This window comes from Fukomys damarensis, unplaced genomic scaffold, assembly GCF_012274545.1.
Source record: "Fukomys damarensis isolate Sample0158 unplaced genomic scaffold, DMR_v1.0_HiC HiC_scaffold_15, whole genome shotgun sequence".
Taxonomy (NCBI): Eukaryota; Metazoa; Chordata; class Mammalia; order Rodentia; family Bathyergidae; genus Fukomys; species Fukomys damarensis.
Genome location: NW_022900927.1, coordinates 37,547,226 through 37,572,198, shown reverse-complemented (window position 1 = coordinate 37,572,198; position 24,973 = coordinate 37,547,226).

Sequence of the window (24,973 nt, the reverse complement as noted above, 5' to 3'; positions counted from 1 at the left end):
TACCGCATAACCAAAGTTACCGTCGATAGCTGCACGTAAAGGATACATTACAAGGTATGAACCATTAGAAAACAAAGTAGACTAAGTGCTAAATAAAGTCTTCTCTGTTATAGGGTAGAAAATTAAAGATGACAATGATTATACTAATTAAATGATACTGTTTTGGGGTTTTTAAAATCATTTTATGCCTATGTAACACAAATGAAGGTGAAACATCAAAAACACGAAGAAGAAATGGCTAAGTGAAAAAAAGCTTTTAATGAAGTCACTAGTGATATGTGGCCTCTACAAACGGTGGTTATAAGCTTTGCATATACTTTTTATCTTCATTGTGTTGTCTAACCTACACAGTTCAAATCATGCACCCTGTAAAATACAATTTTTGACTTTGCTCAACCAGCTTTCATAAAAGTAACATTGATTTCACTGACTTACATCTTCCTGTGATCTTTGAACGTAACTCTCGGTTAACATCCATCACATTGTATCACATTTGACTTTTTATCTGTCATCCCAAATACCCAGTACCTAAAGAATAGACCGTATATCCATATGTGGAGAACACAAACTTCTTGGAACATAGAAGTTCAGAAAATGATCAGTGAATAATTAAAACTCAATGTCACTGTATTTTGCTGTCTCAGATTCTCATGTGAATATTCTGTGTCTGTCTTAATGATATGTAAGGTACCTCCTAACTCAACAAAGCAGGCCAACTATATGTAATTCCAACCTCAATATTTCCATTAATACTATTGACCATCTTCCTTGAAAATTCTTTCATTTTTTTCTCCTGAAACCACCCTCTATTTGTGAATCCTTCTCTCTGTCAATAAATAAAAAAATCTATCCCAATATTAGCTCAAATCCAATTAAAACAAAGATAGATAGATAGATAGATAGATAGATAGATAGATAGATAGATGATAGATACAGAGAGAGAATAGCCTGGGAGTCTGAGAGAAAGAGAGAGGGAGAGAAAGAGGAGAAATCTTAGTTTGAATTTGCTTCCTGCTATATTCATTTATTATCTCCATAAAATTTATACTTGCTTTTTTATTGGATTTTAACTAATTCTATATGTATTATACCAAAACTTGTATCTGTAGCCATCAATCAAATTGCTAGGAAATGATTTTCTTTCTGAAGAGGGAGTTTTTAAATTCTGACTCTTTTCTACTTTTTAAATCAAAATAATATTTCATTCCCACCTCAAGGTGTTTTTGCGAGAATGATACGAGATAAAAGCATGAAGTGCTTTATATAGAATCTGGTAAATAATAAAAGTTCAAGAAATGAATTCAAATATGCCCATTAGGTACATATTCAATAAATGCTGTACCTTAAACATGCCTTGAAATCCATTGCAGTCTAAGAATCTGTATCTGTGAATGAAATTAGTTAATTCATAGTAGTGGGAGGTGAGCTTGGATATCACCTTAGACAAATGCTTAAACTTTCTCAATGTCTGTCAAAAGTATTCAGTCCAATCAATTTAGAAAAAGAAGCCAAAAATTTTATCAGCTGATTTGGCTAATTTAGGCTCATATAAAATCCATTTTAGAAAAGAATCAATGCTTTGTTTGGAATGTTCTCAAAGGACATACCCATATGTAAATATACTTTCTAGCCTTGTAATAGTTCAAATAGCCTGAATTTCATCCTAAAGGTATGGATTAAGAAAAGGAAGATATTTCTTTCAAACTCTTGAAAAGTGCTGGTTGATTGGGATGACATTGTTATCTTGTGTACTGACCTGCTTGTTCCACAAACCATGAAAAATGAAATCATGAACCAAAGGAAGTTGGGATAGTTTTATTGGAAATGAGGGGAATGGCTTCCAGATTTTCAGGAGGGTTTCTGACTGGGGTGGACAGATGGCTATATGATCTAGAGCTAATTACATTATAGATTAACATTGCACAGAAATTGTTCAATTGTTTAGTGGTCACCTATCACAGGTGGCTCTATGGATTTAAAATGACTGATTGGGACTTAGTTTTTTAACCCAGTTCTTTGACATGTAGAATCTCCAAAGGAACTGTTTAATGTAAATTATAATTTCCTTAAAATTCAGGACCATAGTAAGGAGTAGCTGGACATCCCATTAGCAGGAGGTGGGGTACAATCCATGTTGTCTGGGGAAGTTCATTTTTGATCCAAAGTCCTAGTTCTGCTGACTATTCTTCATTTTTATTAATATAATTGGTCATCCCACTCTATCTCAGGACTTTCAGCTAGCTAGGTGCCTTATTCATGAGCTAACTAAACTATTTTCTACAACATGAGGTTCTGAGGCAAAGTTTCTCTATTTTACTGAAAAATCAGTTTTGAAAAGATGAATATTTTTAAAGAGAAGTTTACTAAACCAATACTCTTACATATAATAATACTTCAAAATGCTATCTGGAAAAGACTTATAGATCCCTTACTGTTATAGCTTCTTTGTTACTAGAAATCTGAATTCCAAGAAGAAATTGTTGCAAGTACATTTCAACAATCTTTTCTGATATGGCAAGAGACCATGTAAGTTAATTCATTATGGAGTATCAGGCTAAAATTCTCCAAAATTTGAACATGAAAAACTATGTTTTGTGTCAAATATAAAATACAATAAACACATCCCACAAAGTTTAGCACTAGGGAATAATGCCTATTCAGTTCAGGTTTTCACTTTCATTTCTAAAAACATTCTACATTCCTCTCTACAACTATACACCTTTTTTATGTTGTCAAACATAGAAGCAGATATAGTACAGCCTTAATGTTTTGGTACTTTTATGATAAAATATTTTATATTAGACATTTTTCCCACAGCATCATTAAATTTGCTGCAGAATTGCTGTAGGCTTAATACAAATTTAGAAAGGAAAAGGAAAACATATTACTCCAGGTACTATTCCATCAACTGTCAACTATGGGCAAGAAAGCTAATGGCCAAATGCCTTTTTCTTTTCCAATTAAACTCAGCTCACTCAGAAAACACATTCTAACCTTCTCAACACTAAACTTTTCATATATTCATTTGTATCCTTATTGAAATTAAATTCTAAATTTTGGAAATCTCCATACATAGGATAAATGAAGGCTGTTGTTTACCTGAAGATGTTCCAAAGAACAGTAGCTAAGAGAGATTTCAGTAGACAGTATTTATAAAACAAGTGAATACAGTTTTCAAGTTTAAAAAGCTTGGGAAACTTTGGGTCAAACAAAATAAAGTAGGTTTCTTTACCACAAAATATGCAGAGCCTGTAGTATGCTAATTTATATTGTGACCCTCTAAAGTACAAAAAGCAACCGTTGTCAAAAAAGCATCATGGACCCTTTCTGCTTTCTAGCTACTTTCCATGTATTTGTTCATTGATCAAATAAATAACTATTTTATAGCATGTTTACATTCCTGAATGGCAAGAGAAAAATAGATCCATACATTGTGATAAATGTTAAGTAAAGGGCAGAGTGATGTAACAGAGACAAGGGAGGTCACAATCACAGAGGCTTTCTGTGGGGATGTGTACCTAACTCAGGCTTGGCAAGAGTTGAGTAAGGAATCTTTAGCCGGAGGAAGCAGAATTGAGAGAGTCTTAAGCATATTTGTGCTGCAGAAACAAAGTGGAGGTGGCTATGGCTGGAACAGAACAGCTCTGAGGGAGAAATAAGACTTGACGTTACAGACGGGAGCAGATAGATGTGTAAGGTAAATCGACAGCATGGCAAAATGTCTGGACTTTATCGTAAACACAGTGCACAGCCAATTAAGTAACGGCAGGAGAAATAACGAACAACTAAATGGATGCTGCCTGAGAGTGGAAAAGTACTGCACAATGTGTTTCATTGGAAGCATCCTATAATTCTATTCAATGAAAACCCAGAAAGTTATGGTTCTTAGCTACAAAAATTGAAATTTAACAGAAAACCACAATAGGGCTATCAAATTTTACAACAGCTTATCTGTCTTATGAATAACTCATTTGTTGTATTAAAATTTAAAAAGTAGTATCAGAAATGGTTGTAGTGAGCACTCATTCAAAATATCTTTGTACTGTTTATAAATGATTTCAATCTTTTGTTTATAAAATTATTGAAGGCCTACAGGGGTTGCTTATATTTTCCAGATATGTTTCAATTGTATTTTATGGGTGAAAATAAATGTGATAGTGTCATTTTTTGTATTTGAAGAGTTTCAAACTTCTCAAGATACCAATCTTATAGACAACAAGGGGCTACTCTGTTTGCAAATAGATATTCTGTAAGTAAATAAGAAATTCTCCAGAACACAATCTGTTCCTATAACATTATTTCTCAGGGAAAGTGTCTTAAGCAAACATTTTTCAAGTTACCTTTATTATAGGCAGCTAAGTAAGATAGAAATTATACATTCCGAGAGGGATTGAGCCCTCAAAAAAGGGCAAAAAAAATTTGAGATTTCAGAATCACTAGTGGAGGGAAATCTGAAGAGACCAGGCCTCAGGATGGGGCTCCAGAGACCACCCACTCAAGATCCCTTTTTGGAAGTCCAGAAGCTGCTCTTCCCCTATTTTCAATAAAACTCTCAAAACAAAAACAAAAGCAAAACACTCTCCTATCTTCCTTTGGTCCACGACTTCATTCCTTGATGTTGTGAGACCACACACTTGCCATATTTGACATCTATTGGATAAGGAGTTATATTTTCACTATATCATCTTAAATTATAATATCCTTTTTATTAAGTATATGGTTTAAAATATTTTTGTAAATGCATATATCTGTGTGGCAATTTTCATGAAGAAAACAACACTATAGCTATATAATAGAGTTAGAAAAAATATCTAATTGCACAGCAATAGCCTTCCATATTTAGTGTAAACATCTTTAACTAAAATTACAATATAATCACACATACATAAATGTTTAGGTAATAGTAATTGTAGTATAATTATTACTATGTTCATGATGATAGTTATATATAAAAAGATATTTTCAATAATTTCAGAATCAGGAATCTGCTTTTCATATTAATTGTAGCTAATTTTAAAGTTTGATTACAAATATAATTTTAGCTCACAACTACAAATATGGGAGTTAAAAACCAAAATAATTTGCTTTAATCACTGGGAAATAGAAGTTTGGAGGAAAAGTATGTGTTTAGAGCTAATATTAATATTTATTTCCTATACATAGTATAACTGAATAAAAATAATTTAGGTAGGCAAAGAATCTGAATTATGTGAATTTCTAATGAATAGTGACTGATTTTTATTTTTAGATTTAAAAATATACAATCTACAGTATTAGACTTAAATTTCTCTGAAATGTTAGACTTAAATATTTTAATGTTAAGATTAGCCATGGTTTAAAAATGTGATTGGGAATATAAACTGTGAATATTACTTTCAGTTACCTGAATGTTTATTCTGAAGACAAAATAAATCATAAGTTTGTTGGGTTAGTTAATTCCAGAAGAATTACAGGGCTGAAGTCTTAGATCATTATAGGGATAGGGATAACTGACATTAATTTTAAATCCAAAATATTTGAGTTCCATTTAAATATCGTTAGGGTTATAATTTGCATGACGTAACCAGTAGATCTTCTACATACTTACTGTTATGTATTTTTTTTTCCTCATTGAATTTATTGGTACATTTTAGGTATACAGCACAGTTACATTCATCATTGGATCTTATACCTTTACACGACAGGTCTTAGATTTCATTTTTTCCTCTTACCCCTGCCCTCCCTTCACCCCCTCCTACCTACCCTATTTAAAAATACTTGATTTCCCTTTTTTTTTCATTTTCTCATTTTTTTTCATTTCCCTTATTTCCTTTCCCCTACCCTTGTTATGTATTTCTTAGTGATAGTCTTGAACATGGATGTTGTAAGGTTATAAGAAAACTTATAATGTTATTATAATGTTATAAGAAAACTAATCCCCACTTCCAAAATTTGTGACAATTAAATGAAAAGAAAGTGTATTATACTTCATAATGTTTCCTACATATTTCTGACGCTCAATTCATTTTTGATCATTAAATGAAAAACTGCCTAACAGGATTTATGACCTTCCATTTCTCAGCAGTTGCTTCAGTGCAGAAGAGGCACAGCTCCGTCAAGACCCTCAGTGATCCTTTCTATGGAATCATTCCTGAGAATAGAGAGACCCCTACAGAACTGATGGCATCTACTGTCTTAGGGACAGCATGTACTGTACATAAACACATAGATGCAGTACAACACTTATATGTACAGTAGTACATCAATTCACAAACTTAATTCATTCCACAATTTTGAGGAAGTTGTCAGCATTTGTGTTTATGTGGGGAAGATGGACATGGTCATGTTCATCACTTGAAGCAGCATTCATGAATAGAAGCAAAATTTTTTCCCAACACTTCTGTTGAACTGAGGCATTGCTATATTACCTACTTATATGTCCACAATGCCTGTGTATATGTACATATACACATACTTCATGTGCATATTGAGAGAGAGAGAGAGACAGACAGACAGAAAGAGACAGAGAGAGAGACAGAGAGAGAGAGACAGAGAGAGAGAGAGAGGGAGAGAGGGAGACATACACCTACATACACACATACACTTTACTCGCTTAGGGATTTTGAAAATGCTGTCAGTGACTGTCTTTGGAGGAATGGCTGGATTGCCTTTCTAATATATGCCAGTTCCTCTAAAGTAGTCTGAGATTCTAAAACTGCAGTAAAATTAAAAATCACATCAGTGGATCCAAATAAAAACCTCGGGGCAAGCATGTCCCTTCACATAAGAATTCCATAGAGAAAATGGTGTGTGTATGTGTGCGTAAAATGTTGTATAAGTAATCATCTTAAATATCACATGCCAATAGAAATGATTAAATATATTTACTACATATACATACAGAGTAAAATTTTAAAATCAATTGTTCTAATACATAAATTCTATAGTAAATTTATTCGAGGAGAAAAATGAAAGTTTATTTTAAAAAGTTTATGAATGTATGATTCTGTGAGAAGCTTCTAGCAATTAGTGATAGTAATAGAAGGAAAGATGAGATGATGTTCTGTGGTTTCTCATTACCCAACCTCTCTATCTTTGGAAGTCATTCTGAATAAAACAAATATCAGGAAACTTAATAAAACCACATTGTGATAGGATCTGGTTCTGAAATAAATCATATTCAGTGCCTAAAATGCAGAATAATAATGATATCTTATGCTGAATATGATTTCTTTGAGAAAGCTGATTTCTGGGGAAAAAATGAGTATATCTGAAACAAGAGAGTTCAGCAAATGTATTTAGAAATTGTAATTCTTTTTTAAACACACAACAGGAAACGAAAGAAAGAAAATCTCTTTGGAAAACTTTTTCCAGTATAGTAATATCTAAGGAATAAGAAGGTAGTGATCATCCTCCTGCTAAGGCATATATAATACTAAAGATCTTCCTGCAAGTTATTAAAAGTTATACATGAATCCAAACTGGAGTCAAACTGGATAAACAAAAACAATATGAATCAGCTTGAATAATTTACCCAAGTTCCCAAGTGGAAAAATAAATATTTGAACTGTTATTAAACTGATGAATGAAAAATATTTAACAAGTTCTTAGCAAGTTCTTAGAAAACAAACCTTTAATAAAACATATTTCTGTATTTTTCACACTTGAGAAAGATTATAGTTAAACTATTAGGCACATTAATTCCAAAGAGCTAGTAGATTTTGACTTTAAGATGGATATAAGCTGAAAGTACTGTGACTGGTAGGTTTCTATTTCTAAGCAAGCAGGCATATTTACTCCTGTTAATGAATACAAATAGGATAGAGATTGTGGTTGGTTTTAGATTCTGCAAATCTCTATGTCTGCATATTGAATTATATGTAAAAAAATACAATCATAATTTTCTATTTAATGAAGATATTCAAAGTAAGCGATAATAAATACAATATTGTGACACTATGTTCAGAATAAGAATCACCTGCAGTTATGTACAGTATGATCCAGCCAGTTGAAAATGAGTAACAGCTTTTCTTTTACTAAATTGTAGATGCAAATCACTTCTAACTATGCTTATTTGCCTTTGCATGAGCATGACAAAGTAATTTTCCAGGATCTCAATTAAGCTCAACCATTGAAAAATCTCTAATACATAAAATCTGATATTTCTAACCCTTTCATCAGTATTTAGAGAACACTGACATTCAGCCAGAGTACAAAATCAACCTAGTGCACAGACCAGAAGCCAAGAATTCATTCTTTTTCCCCCATTAAGTTTATTGGTACATTGAAAGCAAACAATACAGTTACGTTCATCATTGGGACCTTGTAATTTTACATGATATGTCTTGGTTCTTGTTTTTCTTTTTTTTTCAGCTTTAATTGAGTTTATTGGTACATTTTAGGTATACAGTACAGTTGCATTGATTGTTGGGATCTTGAACCTCTACATGACAGGTCTTGGTTCTCATTTTTCCCCCTTACCCCTGCCCTCCCTTCACCCCCCCCCCCCCCCCCCATCTACAAACACTTTATTTCCATCTTTTCATTATCTCACATTTTTTTCTTTTCCCTTATTACCCTTCCCGCACACCCCTGCCCTCCTTTCATGCCCTTCAATCTTTATTTACAAAGACTTTGTTTCCATTTTTTCCTTTTTCCACATACTTTCTTTTTCCTTATTTCCTTTCCCCTCCCCTTCCTACTTCCACTTTAGCCATTTTCTTCCTATTTCACACTCTCATTTATACCATTTGAACCTTATTTACACTTTTAGTTTTTCACACCAGAGAAACTATTTGGTATTTACTCAAATGTGTCCTATTTATTTCACTTAAGAGTATAGCCTTAATGTGTATCCATTTAGCTATAAATGTTTCTAGGTTTTCCTTCTTTATGGCTGAATATACTCAATTTTATAGAAAACCACATCTTCTTTATCCAATCTCCAGTAGTACAGAGGAAGAAAGCAGAGAGATTTTGTAGTAAATCGATAGAAGGTTGCTAATACTCTGTAAACCACTGTAAGCATTTTTGAATGTTACTGAATAGCTATGTGATTTTAATGCTGTACTATAACACACTCAGATCTAACTTTGTACTCTGAATATTTCTCAATCATTATTCAGGGTTGCTGAATTCTAGATTGTTTCAGTATTCAAACATATTATTTTCAAAACATGTTTCCAGATATAACTGCAGTTTTATGAGATAAATCCCACTTATCCTATTTTGCACATATTTCTAACTTATTACATAGAAATTGATTATATAAAAATAGATAATTGGAAATAGGGAGATAGATATTTTGCAAAAGGAAAGGGAGCCAAGAAATGCAAAGAAGGGGCAGAAGGGAAGGGATGGCACTACAATTAGGATTTGTTATTTACATAGCCAACTTCCCACATATAATGAGATAATAATGTATTCCAAATATGTACTATGCAATTTTTTAAAAAAGAAATTAACTTACATGAAAAATTTAAATCCTCATAAGAATAAAATATTTAAAACAAACGTGTAAAGAAACTTCCCTGCAAATTTTAAAAACAATGGTGAAAATGGTTAAATAATATGACTAAAACTTTATAAAATAATAAATATAAATTGCGGAAAAGAATACACACATTGTACACTTTAGTGAGTGTTGAAAGTCTTTGATAGCTTGAAGGTGACATACGATAAAGGTGTTGGAAATTAATAATGCAACATATTTCAATAGCTTAAACTTTCATACCTTGAGCCAATCTAGAACATTACATTCGGGATACTGGAATTATCATGAATTCTTCAGACAAAATCTCAAAGCCTAGGAAAAAAAACCCTACAAAATAGATAAAAGTGAGTTTACTAAACTAAAATTATTCTACAGATCGAAGAAAACAATAATCACCATATGCACAGAATGTACAGAATGCAAGAAAATATTTGTAAACTATACATCTGACAAAACACTACATGCCATAATATATAGAGAACTAAGAAAAAGTTATTAGCAAAAAGCCAAGTAAATCATGTACTCCATAATTATTTAAGCAATATTCACAGTAGTAAAAAAATGCAAACTACTTGATTTTATTTTAAATTAAAACAGTATTTCCTTTTTTTTCATTAAGTTTATTGGTACTTTTTTAGCTATAGAGTAGTACAGTTACAATCCTCATTAGGATCTTGTACCTTTCCATGATATATCTTGGTTCTTATTTTTTTTCCCTTGCCCTCTCTTCACCCCCTCCACCCTTCCCTATTTACAAAGACTTTGTTTCCATGTTTTTTCCTTTTCTTGTATTTTTTCTTTTCCCATTCTTTCCTTTCCTCTTCCCCTCCCACTTTCCTTACTCCTTTACACATTTTCTTCCTATTTCACAATATCAATTATACATTGTGATCCTTATTTACACTTTTAAACTAAAACCTAATATTTCTTAAATATTTGAACAATGGTTATATACAATATGTACTTAAGATGGTACCTTTCTGAAGCTGGAACAAAATATCTCATAAATGCAACTTAAATAGAAAACCTTCATTTTTCTCACAGTTTCAGAGGTTTCGTTCTATGGTTAGCTGACTTAAAGTCAGACAAATGTGGTGAAAAAAGCTGCTGATATCATGGCATGCAGGACTGAGAGCGTGAGGAAGAGTCAGACAGAAGTACAAACTTTAAAGGCATGTGAACTACTTCCGCCGGCCAGCCCTTCCCCTTAAGGGCACATTCAGATGTGGACTCCTCAATGGATTGGCAGATCCATTAATCGATGAGACTAGTGTCTCATGATCCATTAACTGATGAGATTCATGTCTCATGATCTAATCACTCTGAACACCTGAAGTTTGGGAGCTGTTTTGATTTACACAATAACTGGTGGAAATTTAAATGGGGACAAAGCTACATTCACTATAGTTTTAATGATTATTTAATGATTAAAAATACACTCATACAACTACATTAAAACAAAAAAGTACATTCCATATGACTTTCATTTTATTTTTAGGTGTTAATTTCATGTGTATATAAATATAGCAAAACAATAAAGCAAAAAACATAACTCTGTGGAGTATGGTTATATGCAACAGTTCAAATATTTTCTGATAAACTGAAGAAAGGATACTGTTACTTTTATAAGCAAGAGAAATCGCAGCAACTAGGTTTTATTCTAGAAACATTTTAAAACAATGTGGCAGACACATGTAAACAATGAAGAACTCTGAAAAACAAAATACATTAATATAGTATAGATATATTTGAGCAGTTTTATAATTCTGAGAATAATTATTACTACTTAGGTAACTTATCAAGAAAGATTTAATGTACAGTATAGACTTTGCATTGAAATTTAAAAACAGAATTGAACGTACCATGATCAAAATCATCAACATGTATATTTCAGAGTAAAGAAATAATTATTATTTCAAGGCTAGAGGAGAGATTGGGGGACATGAACAAAGTCTTTCTAAGGCACCCTGGGGTTTTCCAGTGAGTTACAGTATTTTTTTTTTGTCCTTTTTGAAATAAAATTTGAAATCGTATTGTTTCATCCAGAAGTAAATATTAGCCCATTCTCCCTACATTTGTTAGGCTGAGTACTCACATAGAGTTTAGATAGATGAGTCACTGTACAATTTTCTCTTCAAGAAGGAAAAAATAACTTTATATAATTATAAGTAAAAATAGCAAATGTGAAAAATGGCAAAGAATTTTGACTTAAGTATGCCCTTATCCACGGCTTTGCTATTTGGGGTTTCATTTTCCATGGTTTCAGTTACCAGTGGTCAACTGTGGTGTGAAAATATTAAATGAAAATTTTCCAGAAATAATTCTTAAGTTTTAAATTGCACAATCCTGAGTCACATGATTAAAATTTTCACTGCTTAACTGCGTCCTGCCTGGGATGTGAATCATCCCTTCATTCACCATATCCAGGCTTACTCTCCACTCACTTGTTAATCACTCAGTATCTTTGTCCTTTATCTGATGCTATCACAGTGTTTGAAATTCAAGAAACCTTTATTTTACTTAATAATGTACTCAAATTTCAAGAATAGAAATGCTGGCTATTTTATTATAACATTTTTATTTTTTTTCTGTTTTATGATTGCTTATTGTTGTTAATCTCATTCCATGTCTAATTTATAAACTAGACATTATCATAGATATTTATGTACAATTTAGAAAAAATAATATATATTTGATTTGGTATCAGCTACCGTTCCAAGCCGTCATAGAAGATGTAGGTATTCACTTTCCACAGAAAAAGGACTACAATGGTGCCTCAGTTCATGAACTTAATTGATTCTACTATTCCAGTCACAAACCAAATCGGTCACCAAGTAAATTGCTCATGAACTAAATCAAATTTTCCCGTAAGGATCAATTTAAATAATGTCAATCCATTCTGAACTATGAGTATTTTGTAACCACAAAAATATGAAATAAAGTGCAGTATACAATAGGAAGAGCGAGAACGCTAACCTTGCTTGAGGTGACTTCTGTCATGGAGTACATAAGGTTATTGTTTGGAGGGAGAGTCCCTCTCCATAAGGACACTAGGGAGATCTCCCTCAGGGGTTTCCTCTCTTTTTTTGTGTCTTAGCTTCAATGTCAATTTTGATGAAAAGTCTGCCTAGTATCACTTGTTTTTTTCCTGAATAACCCTCTGGAAATCATTCATCAGATTCAATACTCTGTTCACTACAGTGACCTTTGGGGGGTGTTTTTCAAAGAAATCCTGGCATCCATTCCATTTTTTCCACAATGAATTTTATCACATTACTGCTAAGCTCCTCCCTGTCTTCCTCTTCCTCAGTGGAATGTTCCTCAACAAGCACCTTCTGCTGCTCATCCTGGAGTTAAGCAAGATCTTCCATCATGTGCTTTTCTTTATGGTCCTCAACAAGCTCCTCTGTGACTGCACCATCAATGTCCATACCCATCCTCTTCCCCATGAAAACAATCTCCTCCACTACTTGTTCAACAGACCCTTCAAAGCCACATTTAGTGACACATTCTGGACACAGTTTCTGCCAGGCTGAGATTAAGGTTTTTTAAGTGACATCTCCTTAGGCCTTGTCAATGAAGTTGATGCAGTGGATGACATTGAAATGTTTCTTCCAGAACTCTTTCAGAGTCAAGGACATCTCTTCAATTGCATCAGAACAGCTGGTTAAGAGAGCTGTTGTGTACATCCTCTTGAAGTTGCAGATCACTTGCTGGTCCATGGGCTGTAGATGTGTCATGTAGGGGAAAAAGAACTTGATCTGTATGAAGTCATACTCAGTGTCCATAGCATCTACCAGGGTTGGAGAGGGTTCTGGGGCATTGTCCATAAGATTAAATCACTTTGGGGCAGTTGGTTCTCAGAAAGTTATTTGTCAACAATGGGTGTGAATACCTCATGCAGCTATTCTTTAAACAATCACCTTGTGAGCCAAGCTTTCACATTAGCCATCACGTGACAAGCAGTCTAAATGCATTCACATTTTCTTCCTTGAATGTACACTAGTAGTGATTTAACCTTCAGGTCAGTTCTTGTGTTCACACACAGTGAAAGGGTCAATCTGTCCTTCATGGGCTTGTGCCCCAGCAGTGCCTTTTCCTCCTTTGTGATACAGGTTCTCTTTGGCATCTTCTCCCAGAAAATCCTATTTTCATTACAGTTGAACACTTCTTGAGAAACAAATCCTTCTACCTTCATAAATTCCAAGAATTTTGTAGGCTTTTGCAGTGGACTTGTCAGAATTGGGAGCCTCACCCTGTCTTATCACACTATGGATGACACTTCTCTTGCAGAATTTATCAAACCACCTTTTAATTTCTTTAAATTCATAACATGTTGAGCATGTAGAGAGGGGTTTGCTTGTAGTAAATCCCTGTTTAATTTGGTGGTTTTTTTCACACATCATAGCTTCACTAGCGCTGTCACCTGCCAGCTGTTTCTCATTCAATTACACTCACAAGTTTTCCACTTCTTCCAGCACTTGTGTCATTGTTACTCCTTCTGCTTCATCTACTCCTTTGATGTCATTTTTATTCTTCAAAGTAGTCAAGAGTGTCGACTTTTCCATCTTGTACCCAGAGGCCAGATGAATCTACCACACTCGTGCTTTTTTACTATTTCCTTCTTCAACTCAAAGGTTATTTTCTTCAAAATCTTCTTACCATTCTTGCTCTGCACTTTTTTGTTACCTTCATTTTTTGTTCTGCATATTCTTGGTAACACCATGCTTTTCTCTGCACTTTCTTTGAAGCCATACTGCATTGAATAATACTGTACAGCACGGTATGCACTGAAAAGCACGCATAAAAGCTTCACAGCAATGGTAATCTGGACTAGAAGAAGCCATGACTCTGTGTCAGAGATGGGAAATGGCTTCTGTAATGATCATCACCTGCGGCAGAGTTTGAGAAGAGAAGCAAAATTTTGCTGAATGTTTCTGTTCACAAATCAAATTGTTCCAACTGATGATTTTTTTTCCGTAGAGCTCAGGATTTTGTTTTGTTTTTCCTTCAGAACTCTCAGGTGCTTGTTGTCAGCCTAGACCATTTCACACCTTCTGAAAGTTAGAAATATATTTTCTATTCTAAATGTTATGTACAATTCTAAGTATTTTTCTGTTTATTGACCTTTGTGAGGCAGGTTAGAGCCACCAATTTGTGGCAATTGTTATAATAAACATTTAAAAATTGTGCTGCTAATATCCTAAACTGCTTGCAATTGATACAACTTAAAAGAAAACACTCAAAATCATGAGTTTGCGAATTTTCTTCCACAGTAAACATTTAGGTAATTTTTATATTATGAATTTATTCTACATGTTTCTAAGTTATATCAGTTTGCCAAAATTCATGGGCCAAAACAAAGTAGCACTCAACTCTTAAAGTGATGTGTTTAAAAGCAGCTATTAGTTTATAGTTTAAACATATTTACAATATTCAAAGAGTGTGTTGAAAAATAAATTCTTGTTCATTTTTTTCTAAGTTAAGAAATTATTAAGGAGCTACTTTAAAATTTTTGAAGTCTCCATCACCATCTTGGAATAGTTTGGGCTTATCTGTGACAGCTGATAAAAATCGATATTCAGAGTAGAAAGCTATCAGTGATGGTGATGAGCCAGAAAACAGCACAGAACTTAGAAACCTGTGTGCTAGAACCAATCTGCTAGCATTTAAAGCCTGTCTCTGCCACTAAGTACTTATATGATGTTAGACAAACTCTTTGTTCTCGTTGTGCTACTATTTTCTTCATCATTAAAATAAGAGCAGCCATATAGTTTAATTCAAAAACTTTGAAAGTTGAATATTATAACACTGAAGTATCAAAATCTGTATCTGATGTAGAGTAAATGCTCAGTAAAGGTATGCTATTATTCTCCTTTTGATAAGTGGTATAAAATACAGAAATCAATATGTCCAACTCCATTCTTTTAAAGCAACACATACCTAAATGCTGAGTAATTCATTTCAGGACTTTATGGATATAATCACAGGTCTTTTTTCTATTATTTCCTCTAGAGTTATTCAGAAATGCATTTCCTTTAAGCAAGTTCTAATGGCTGTCACTATGATTTAAAGCTTTTTACTGAATCTTTCACATAGGGCATGGCTGTTTAAATTACTTTGGACCTAATTTTAGATAAACTGCCATAGCAAGTGTTGAATAAATGCATGAATAAGCAAAGTGAAACAAAACAGATATTTAACATTTGTGACTGGTATTATCTTTCTGGAGTGTTTGAATAGAAGTAGTTTAAGTTGGTTAATTAGGTCCCCTCCCCATGAAAAAATTCATGTTCAGAAACATTACATTACATTCATCATCTCTCTAAAAGGCTGTCATTGAGTTACCTCTAGCTTATGAAAGAGGCAGAAAAAGAGAGAGATAGAGAGATAGAGAGTTTGGATAAATTCCACTTGCATTTCCTCTGACTTCATCTTAGGAAGAAAAAGAGAGAGGAGAGAGAGAGAGAGATCAAGACGCATACAGCAAGAGAAAAGGAGTGATATAGTCAAACAGAAAAATGTGTTCAAGACATGATTCAGAAGTAGAAATTTTGCTCAGATCTCTTGCTGTGAATATCTAAGCCCTTTTAATGGTGTTTTTCTTTATTCATTTTCAGTACTTCTATTTACATCCTTTCCTCCTCTTCTCCTCACTAGCCAAAGTAATTCAATGTAACAAATATTGCCAGAGTTTACAAAAAGGAGCTTGCACATACCCAGGATCAAACATAAACCAAAGTTACTGGAGATACAGACTTTGCTCTAACTCACCTGCACATTTGAGGTCATTGAGCAAATAGACCACTTGCACTTGTGTGAGTTCACATGGACACAGATGGGAGAGGGATCAGACAAACAAAATAACTGAATTGGAAGAGAAATTAATTACCTTACACATAGGAATGATTTTCCATAAAATAATATATTGCTTTTCTACATTTACTAGAAAAATCTCAAGGCTAGAAATGTTCTTTCTGTATCTCTGTAATATGCATATTTCCTCTCCAATTAGAAAAGACTTTTACAGAGAAATGAATGTACCACTATGATATTTTCAATTTCATTTTCTGCCATTATGAATACTTCTAAAATGGAGACTGACTAAATTTAGGAATATGGGAATACATTTTCTTGTTCATCGGTTGAGTTTTTATATAAAATCATTAAAGTGGTTCATTGCTAGAATATGGATGATTTTTTGTTGGAACAGAATACTGCAATAATAAAAGGCATTTCAACTGTGTAAGAAGTTAACAACCAATTTCTTGATCCCTCCAATGATAATGTTCATCAGTTGCAAGTTCATTTTCATGGTATAATACTATTATTAGAATTAGCATAAATTTGAAATGATGGGTAATTCATATCTATTAGACAAAAAGTCATCTTCTATTTATGAAGAAATTCTTGTTACTACTGAGTAACTCACAGGTTTTAAATTAAATTTTCTAATGTGCATAGGGTTTAAAGCATAAATAGCTTTTCAGAATATACAATGGAGTTGATATTGAGTTTGTAGGCAAGAATATCCTATTAAAATACAGCAATTCTGATTAATATTTGAGCTATGATTTCAGAGACACCAAGGTGAAAAACAAGAAAAGCAATATATCAGTGATATGCACAGAACTGCTAGAGTTTTCCAAGATGACTAACCAGAGGATCATAAAGGAAAGTGAGTCAAATAATAGTACAATTAATATTTCCTTTAGAGTCATGTTTTACACAATACTGTGAATGTATTTGGGTAAGAAGACTGATTCAATTTTTTTCTTTTTGCGGGGTTATCAGGGATCTAATTCGGGTCCTTGAGCTTCTGAAGCAGGCAGCGGAACCACTGAGCTAAGCCCCCAGCCTTGGGTAAGAAGAAATACAACGAGAATAAGAATTTTAATACTGGCATAGCATATACCAGTAAGGAATTTGAATGTCAAATACAGAGATGTTTCCAAGTTTTATCACAAAAATTGCAAGGGAAACAAGCCAGTTAATGTGCATAAAGAACTGTACTGATCAATAAAGCACAACAGTGACCGAAGACTTGGTATTCAACAAGAAAATTGTGATTCAGTGATGTTTTGAAGTTGGGCTATTAGAAGATTAATATGCAAGTACTCTAAACTTCTCTTTTAGAGACTGTGGCAATACAGTTTCATGGCTCTTGTTCTCCTAGCCATCTTCATAACTGACTTCTCTCTCCACTTTCACTAGATGAGTCTCAATTTGTATCCTTAGCCAGCTTCTGTCTCTATTATTATGCCATCAATACCCATGACTGCAAATAACACTACAATGCAAATGATCCTCAAACTGCTATTATATGTGTGCCTGTTCTTCTACTTAGACTCCATGAATTTGATGAAACTTGCCCAGGAACTCCAATTGTTGCCTCTAATACAGATGGATAAACTTAATTTCCTTACCATCTTTCCTCAAAAACATTTTGCACCTCTTATGTCTCTTCTCTTTGAGAATAGCCATAATTTTATTTTACTTACTTAGCATATTTGTACTTTAATTGAGGCTTTTACTTGCCCTTGTTTCACAATGAATCATTTTCAAGGCTTGTCACTTGTTCCTACCATAATGCTCTTAATTTTTCTTGTGTCTTTCGTGTTTGTACTGTTATACAGCTTTTGATCTTGTACCTTAGTACAGTCATACAACGCACTTGTGAGGTTTATCATATGACAGCAAACTGTATACCATCTTCCTCATCTGTTATGAATCTGCATCAGCTCTGACTCTGTGCACATATTATTGTAATCTATCCTCAAGGAACTTCTTCATTATCCTACTCCAATCTTTGTGTGAAAGCTTCATTCTGTTTCTCCTTTTCTCTGACCCACCCTACTTCTCAAGGGACTTGGCTTTCTCAAGGGAGGATTTGCTCAATTCATGTCTCTGGGTAATGGATCAAACTCAACAAGTCTGCTTTTTATGGGGCGTCAGTATCACGTTATTGTAGCCACACACCTGTACCTGTAAATAGGACAGATGACATTATGTCCATAAAGAGCTTACCTGCTACTTGAGTATGTGTGCCCTTGACATCCAGTAGCACATATTCAGTGAGGGCCCCAAAATGATTATACCTTATGTATCACTCTAAATATTTATTCTTTTCTCTACTCCTCTGTAACCAATCAGATTTTAGAAATTCAGACATGATAAGTATTCAACAAATTCCTAAAGCAAGTACAGTACAGTAATGCTCTGGTTCACAAATTCTTTTTTTCATGAGCAATTAGGCTCACAAACAGAAGCATTTGACAAAAGTCTGCTTTCCTTCTGTGAACTCCATATCTGGTGACCAACGCAACCTGGGCCATCTTCCCCACAGGAACTGTATCATGGTCTTCTTGCCCAGAATCATGGAACAGATTAAGTTCATACCAGTGCTACTAATGTTCCACCTTCATGGTTGTCACCCAATGGGGAGTTTGCAACCAAAAACAAAATTTTGCCAAATGTTTGTTTGCAAACCAAATTGTTTGCAAACAGAAGCATTGTGAATCAAAGCACTATTGTATTATTTTTTCATAAAACTGTCTGATGCAGAGCTGACCACAGAAATGCCATAATTTATGCAGTTAGTACTAATTCTAGTTCTTACATACCTAGTACTGCTTATACTTAAGTACCCAAATTTGTTATATTTCCATGTAAATTGGTAAATGCCAATTAAAATTGACTGTAAGTTTTGTGTAATTGCACCATTCAAGCAATGTTTGTTCAAAATTTCAAAATTTGTTTTGTGTTACTCATTTACATGGCAACTGTATAGTTTATTTTATTTAGCAAATATTTGTTAAGTGGCAGACACTAGCCTTCACTATAATAGTGGATACAAATCTTTAAAGTGGAAATTTCATGGCTACTCTATTTGGGGAGATTGCTTAATAGCTAAGAGTGCTAATGGTATCCACTACAATTGCATCAGTCTATTTCTATAGTGACCATTGCATATTTGAAGGTAATTAATTAATTAAAGTATATAAATAATAAGCTTTAAAATCAGACTGCTATAGGTTTAAATTTTGGTTCCATACAATTTTAGTTAAATGAATTTTAAGCTTCAGTTTTTTTCATCTATTAAATGAGAGTAACTTCATCTACTTTACAATTTATTGTGTGGATTTCATATAATACTGTGGGAAAAATAGTCTACTGGATTACAGTAAATACTAAATAAATAGTTACAATCTTGTAACAGTATTTTGGTAAATCATATAAACGTTGTGAAAATGATTCTAGATTGAAATAATTTAAAAATTTTAAAAAATCTTCAGGATGCCTCAGAATTTCACAGGATGATCTTTAAGGAGAAAGTAACATGCGTGGTTTGTCCAAATATGTTCTCTTCACAGAACAAACTCTTTTTTTCTAATTAACATTGCAAAACATCAAAATGATTTTATAGGAGTGATACTCAATAAAGTGGACTTATTGATGATGTTGTTATATGTAGGACTGGTTTCTATGGGCAACAGTATCTATATGGCAATACATTTACTTTATGTCCCCAATCCTCTCTGATCCGTGTTTCCAAAAAGATATGAAAACTTCACCTTAATTTACTCCTATAAAGCCAGCTCTGTCCAGAAATCACAGTTCAGAATAGCCACCCAGTAAGCTGTTGTTGCTCACTCACTGTTTTTAAGCCTCAAGCTGTCACAAATGTTTTCAATAGTTACATCAATTCAGTTGCTGTCTCATGACACAACCAGAAATAGGCCAAACTTCCCCAGTTTCAGAAGGCCTAATACAATCTTTGCACTTCTTTTCCACCACCTCAATTTGCTTGTCCAGATTCAGCTATCAGCTTTTTGACCTCTTTGCAACTTCTTGTTCGTTTAAGCCTCTGATCTCTTCCAGTTTGTCAGCCTTATTTCTTTCTCCATTATTTTTAAGCAGGCTGTGTAACTTTTGCTGTAATTTTTACCATACTTAATGATAATACATTTAATTTCCCTACCCTCTTTGGACTCATCTGCCTATGAACACTACTTCAATCCTGGTTGAACACATCTATCCACTTTCACTATATGTGCATGTAAACATTTTTAAAGAAGATTAAGGGAGGATTTTTTTTTTTTTTTTGGTACCGGGGGTTGAACTCTCGTCTTTGCATTTGCAAGGCAGGCCACTGAATCGCTGAGCTAAATCCCTGGCCCTATGGGAGGAAATTAATAGTACTGTAAACCATTATAAATTAGCAATGATTTCCAACAGTAAAAATTTCAATTATACTCAAGAGAATTTTTATGTTCCTTTGGTAAATTCACTCCTCAAAATGTGTGAACATTATTTCAAAGCTTATTATTTCTCCAACATGTTCCATTGCAACACTTAATCCTACTTTTCATGAATATCTCTCCAAGTTTACAGGGAAATATGTGGCTGGTAGGTAAAAATGGAAACTCCCATTTTCTTTCCTTAAACTTTTATAGCAACTTCACATCCCTACCTATTCTCTACTCCATCCTTGATCTTATAATAAGAGAGCTATTATCCTTTCTTGCCTGCAGTCTTTTTCTTTGCTTGTGCTTTCTGTCTCACAAGTTCAGAAACCAGACTCTTGCCATAATGACTGCCTTCTTACATATTCAAACTTTCTCTAAATCTTCCTATTATGTTTAAACTATAAATCATAGTAAGCCAATAACAGCAAATACAAAAAAGAAGAAAGTTAAACTATAAACACCATAGAAAACACACCACTGAACCCAGAATACTCTGTAGTCACTATTTCCTTTCCAGATTTTACAGTAAAAGAATTTCTTTACTAATCATCTCCAATGGATCATTTTTACTCCTACCTCAACGTATTCTTCATTGACTTCTACCTATGTATTGTACAAAGCCCAGGTGCATAGGAGCAGAGGAGTAGATTTCCAAGAAACCAAGGAAAATACCGACATATGGCTTTTGGGAGAGAGAAGGGTTGCCAGACACTAGCAGAAAACCAGAGTCTTAGCTACAACTCACTGGGGCAAGGGAAACACCACAGGAAGTGCATGTGGACCCATGGAAAAATCTCACATTAGGTGTATACAATGTGAACTTCACAACTCAACAAAATCCCACAGGAGAGGCATATAAGTCAACATCCCCGCCTAGTCAAAGTCCATGAGAGTCATATTCCAGGCAACAGTGTCACCCAGCATGTTTAGTGGAAATGGTTAGATGAATTGCTCAGCAGAAGCTCCATGATAGATTACGGAAGGAATGGGTTGCAGGGGTCTTTAGATCTCTTTCTTCCATTGTACAACTGACTTTGCATACTGGTAGAAATGCAACTCCCACATATTACACAAGTGTGCCCAGTTCCTAGGATCCTTCAGAAAACACTTGTCCAGACATTCCAGTCTGTGTTCCCTTAGAATACCCTCTTGACTTTGCAGGATTCCTGGGAACAGAAAAAGAATGTTTCAGGGACCTGGTGTTAAATTTTCTAGTCTTTTCTCAGTGATGATAAATCTTATTACTCTACTAAAACTCTTCTCTCAGATCATTGATGACTCATCAATAATATTGAATCAGTTGATCATATCTTTATTATGTTTATTGTCTTTATCTTATCTTTATTTCCTTATCTTATCTTTATTTCCCTTATCTTTATTTCCCAGTAGTATATAGCATATTGATAATTATCACACTGAGATAGTCTCCTTTCTTTTACATTTGTGTATGCTATAACATGCAGCATTCTAACTTTTCTCTCTGCCTGTCACTTGCTACTCTCTCATGCAGCTCAGTTGTTCCGTGGAAAAAGTCAATGACTAGAAACAACATCTAGTGTGGGCCTTTATAGGTATAAAACTATTACTTGTAGCATACTATTACTTGTATTAGCTTTTTTTCTTTTTATTATATGATATCTATGGAACATGAGGGAATGTAACAATGGTCTTTTATAAGCCAGGCTTGAGAAGCCCACTGAATCTCATTTCTCCCTTCTGAATGGGTGCAAGCAAGGTAAAAATGGTAGAAACACAACATATAAGAACCTTGGGTCCTAAATCTTTCCAGCAAAATAAACCAACCAATCACAGATACCTTTGTATTACTGTTAGGTAGTGAATAATAAATGTCATTACATCAAGCCATTGAAAATTTGCGATTTGATTAGTTAGTATTATTCTAGCTTATATAGCCCACTTGGTTGAGGGTGGTCTTGTTTCTAAACTTCACTTTGTACTACTTTCCTCTGCCTAGCTGTGTCCTCTTCACTGAACTTCATTTACCTTCTGCAGTGCTTTGTTCTATCTCAGAGCCTTGGTTCACAATAATCCTGCTGCCTAGAATGCTCTGTGGCACTTTTATGAAGCTTACTTTCAGGTATAAATCAGATACTGTCAATTACCTGTTCAGATATACTTGGATTACTTTTTGCCAAATTATGTACTTTACCTAAAATCCCTTCTCTATGCTTTTGCATGTAAGAGCTCACACCTGAAATTTTCCTTTGAGTGTGTTGCTCTTTGTCTACTACTTCTTGTTTTGGTCAAAATATGGATTTCATTGACTTTTGCTTCCTTTCCTGTCCTACTTTTTCCACTCTTAAAAATTTTTCTTTAATAAATCATGGTTATAAATATTCTCATCTCAATATTGTACTCTGACAAGTCTGATCTAAAGCTATAGCTATCAGATGTAGCTCCAATGTCACCTACTTTGATGTGTCAGAAAAGATCGTGTTCCTACAATGAGTTGCTTTAATGACATTGCTAATTTTTCCATAGGAAATATTTTATCTTTGCACAGTGCCTTGCAGGAAGTTGACTCAGTAAATACTGAATGAATGTGAGATTGAACACTGAATATAGTAAAGAAAGAATCAATAAAAGACCAAAAGAGAAGGGATAAATGTCCCTCGCATTAATGATGATATAAATCACCAACATTTACCAGAAAAATAAATTAATGTCTGTATTGGCAAAATTTCCATAATCTTTCATTACAGTTGAAGAATAAAACTGCATTTCAGTCAACTCAGTAGATTACAGATAATCATGGTGAGGGATTATTTTTATGTGAATTTATCAATCTAAAGTGTTTTGTTAGTTATTATTGCCAAGTTGATTTTTTATTGGTCCAAATTGAGATTTCTTATAAGCTCTAAGCAAAAGTACACTAAATTATTTCTCTATATAAATATTCTCTATTCAATTAATAGTTATTTGGTGAGCTCTATTCTACCCTAGACACCTTTTTATCCATTGGAAATAGAGGTTGATAAAGATGTGTACCATCATTAATTTTCTGAAGTCACAACTATAGCAGTGATACAAAAAATTGCATTAATGATGTTATAATTGTTTTACGTATGCAATAGTTATATAAATATTAGAACTCTTCAAAAGTACATATCTACCTAATATTTTTCTAATCCTGACTAGAGTGACAAAGAAACTTTCTGATTTTCTATTTGTTATTTTTGTGCTTCTAAAATTTCCAGGGCATCCTATAATTATTCATTATTATAATTGAAAACCTTTCTGGGTCAGTCTAGACTCCAAATCTCCTAAGCTGTCCTAAGAAGGAGAAATGTGACAAGATTAAAGAGAGACTTTAGCTTCTCTCTTTAGGGAACAGCTCACCATCCCAATGGAAGGTAAGATGGAAATATTTTGAAGGCCTACATTTACTTCTAGACCTGAAAGAGCCAGATCAGAGAATGTGAACTGGGTGGGAGGCCAGTAGAGCTTGAGTGGGCTTTGCAAAGTTGCAACTTGATTGTCTACAACCTTGTAAAATTTGCAATAAATACAAGATGAAGAGTAGAGTTTGCCCGAGGTAGAGTGAAGCAGCCGAGCAAGGAAATCTGCTGTGACCTGAACACACAATGTGGGCAAAATCCACCAGTGAATTATCAATTTTTGGCTGATGATTATGTCTGTCTCTGGGTGTTTTTGAAACATTCTTTCCAGCATAGGAGCGGATAATAATTAGTTGTTCTTTAATCTGTTGTTTCTCTCAAAAGTGATTTCTATTACATAGAATTACTCTCAGTTTTAAAGCTAGCCATTCAGGCTCATATGTTGCTTATTTTAATTACCCAAGATTTTTTTCTTTTTCACATTAATATATTGAAGTTGCTTATATTAATAATGTTCAACATGCAAAGCTACACTCTTGTGAGATATTACAATGTCAACAGCTGCCAATTTTTACGTTGAATTATTGCTTACTCCTCCTTGGGAGTTTCCATTCACTTCTCAGACATAGAAGTTAAACTAGCCAAAGTTATCCAAGTAGAATGTTTAGAAGTTTCTTTTTGCATTCCTTATGAATTACTAAAGTATTTTGAACAGGAAAAAGGTATTTTTATGTGCTTGAAGATCTATGATGTAAAGGGGATATTGTTTATGTTAGAAATACATTCAGGTCTGCGATCACCCGGCGGCGTGCGCGCGAGCTCCCGGCCTGCGCGGGAGCTCCCGGCCTGCGTGACAACAGACCCAGGAAGGACCCAAGGACCCCAGAGGGGGT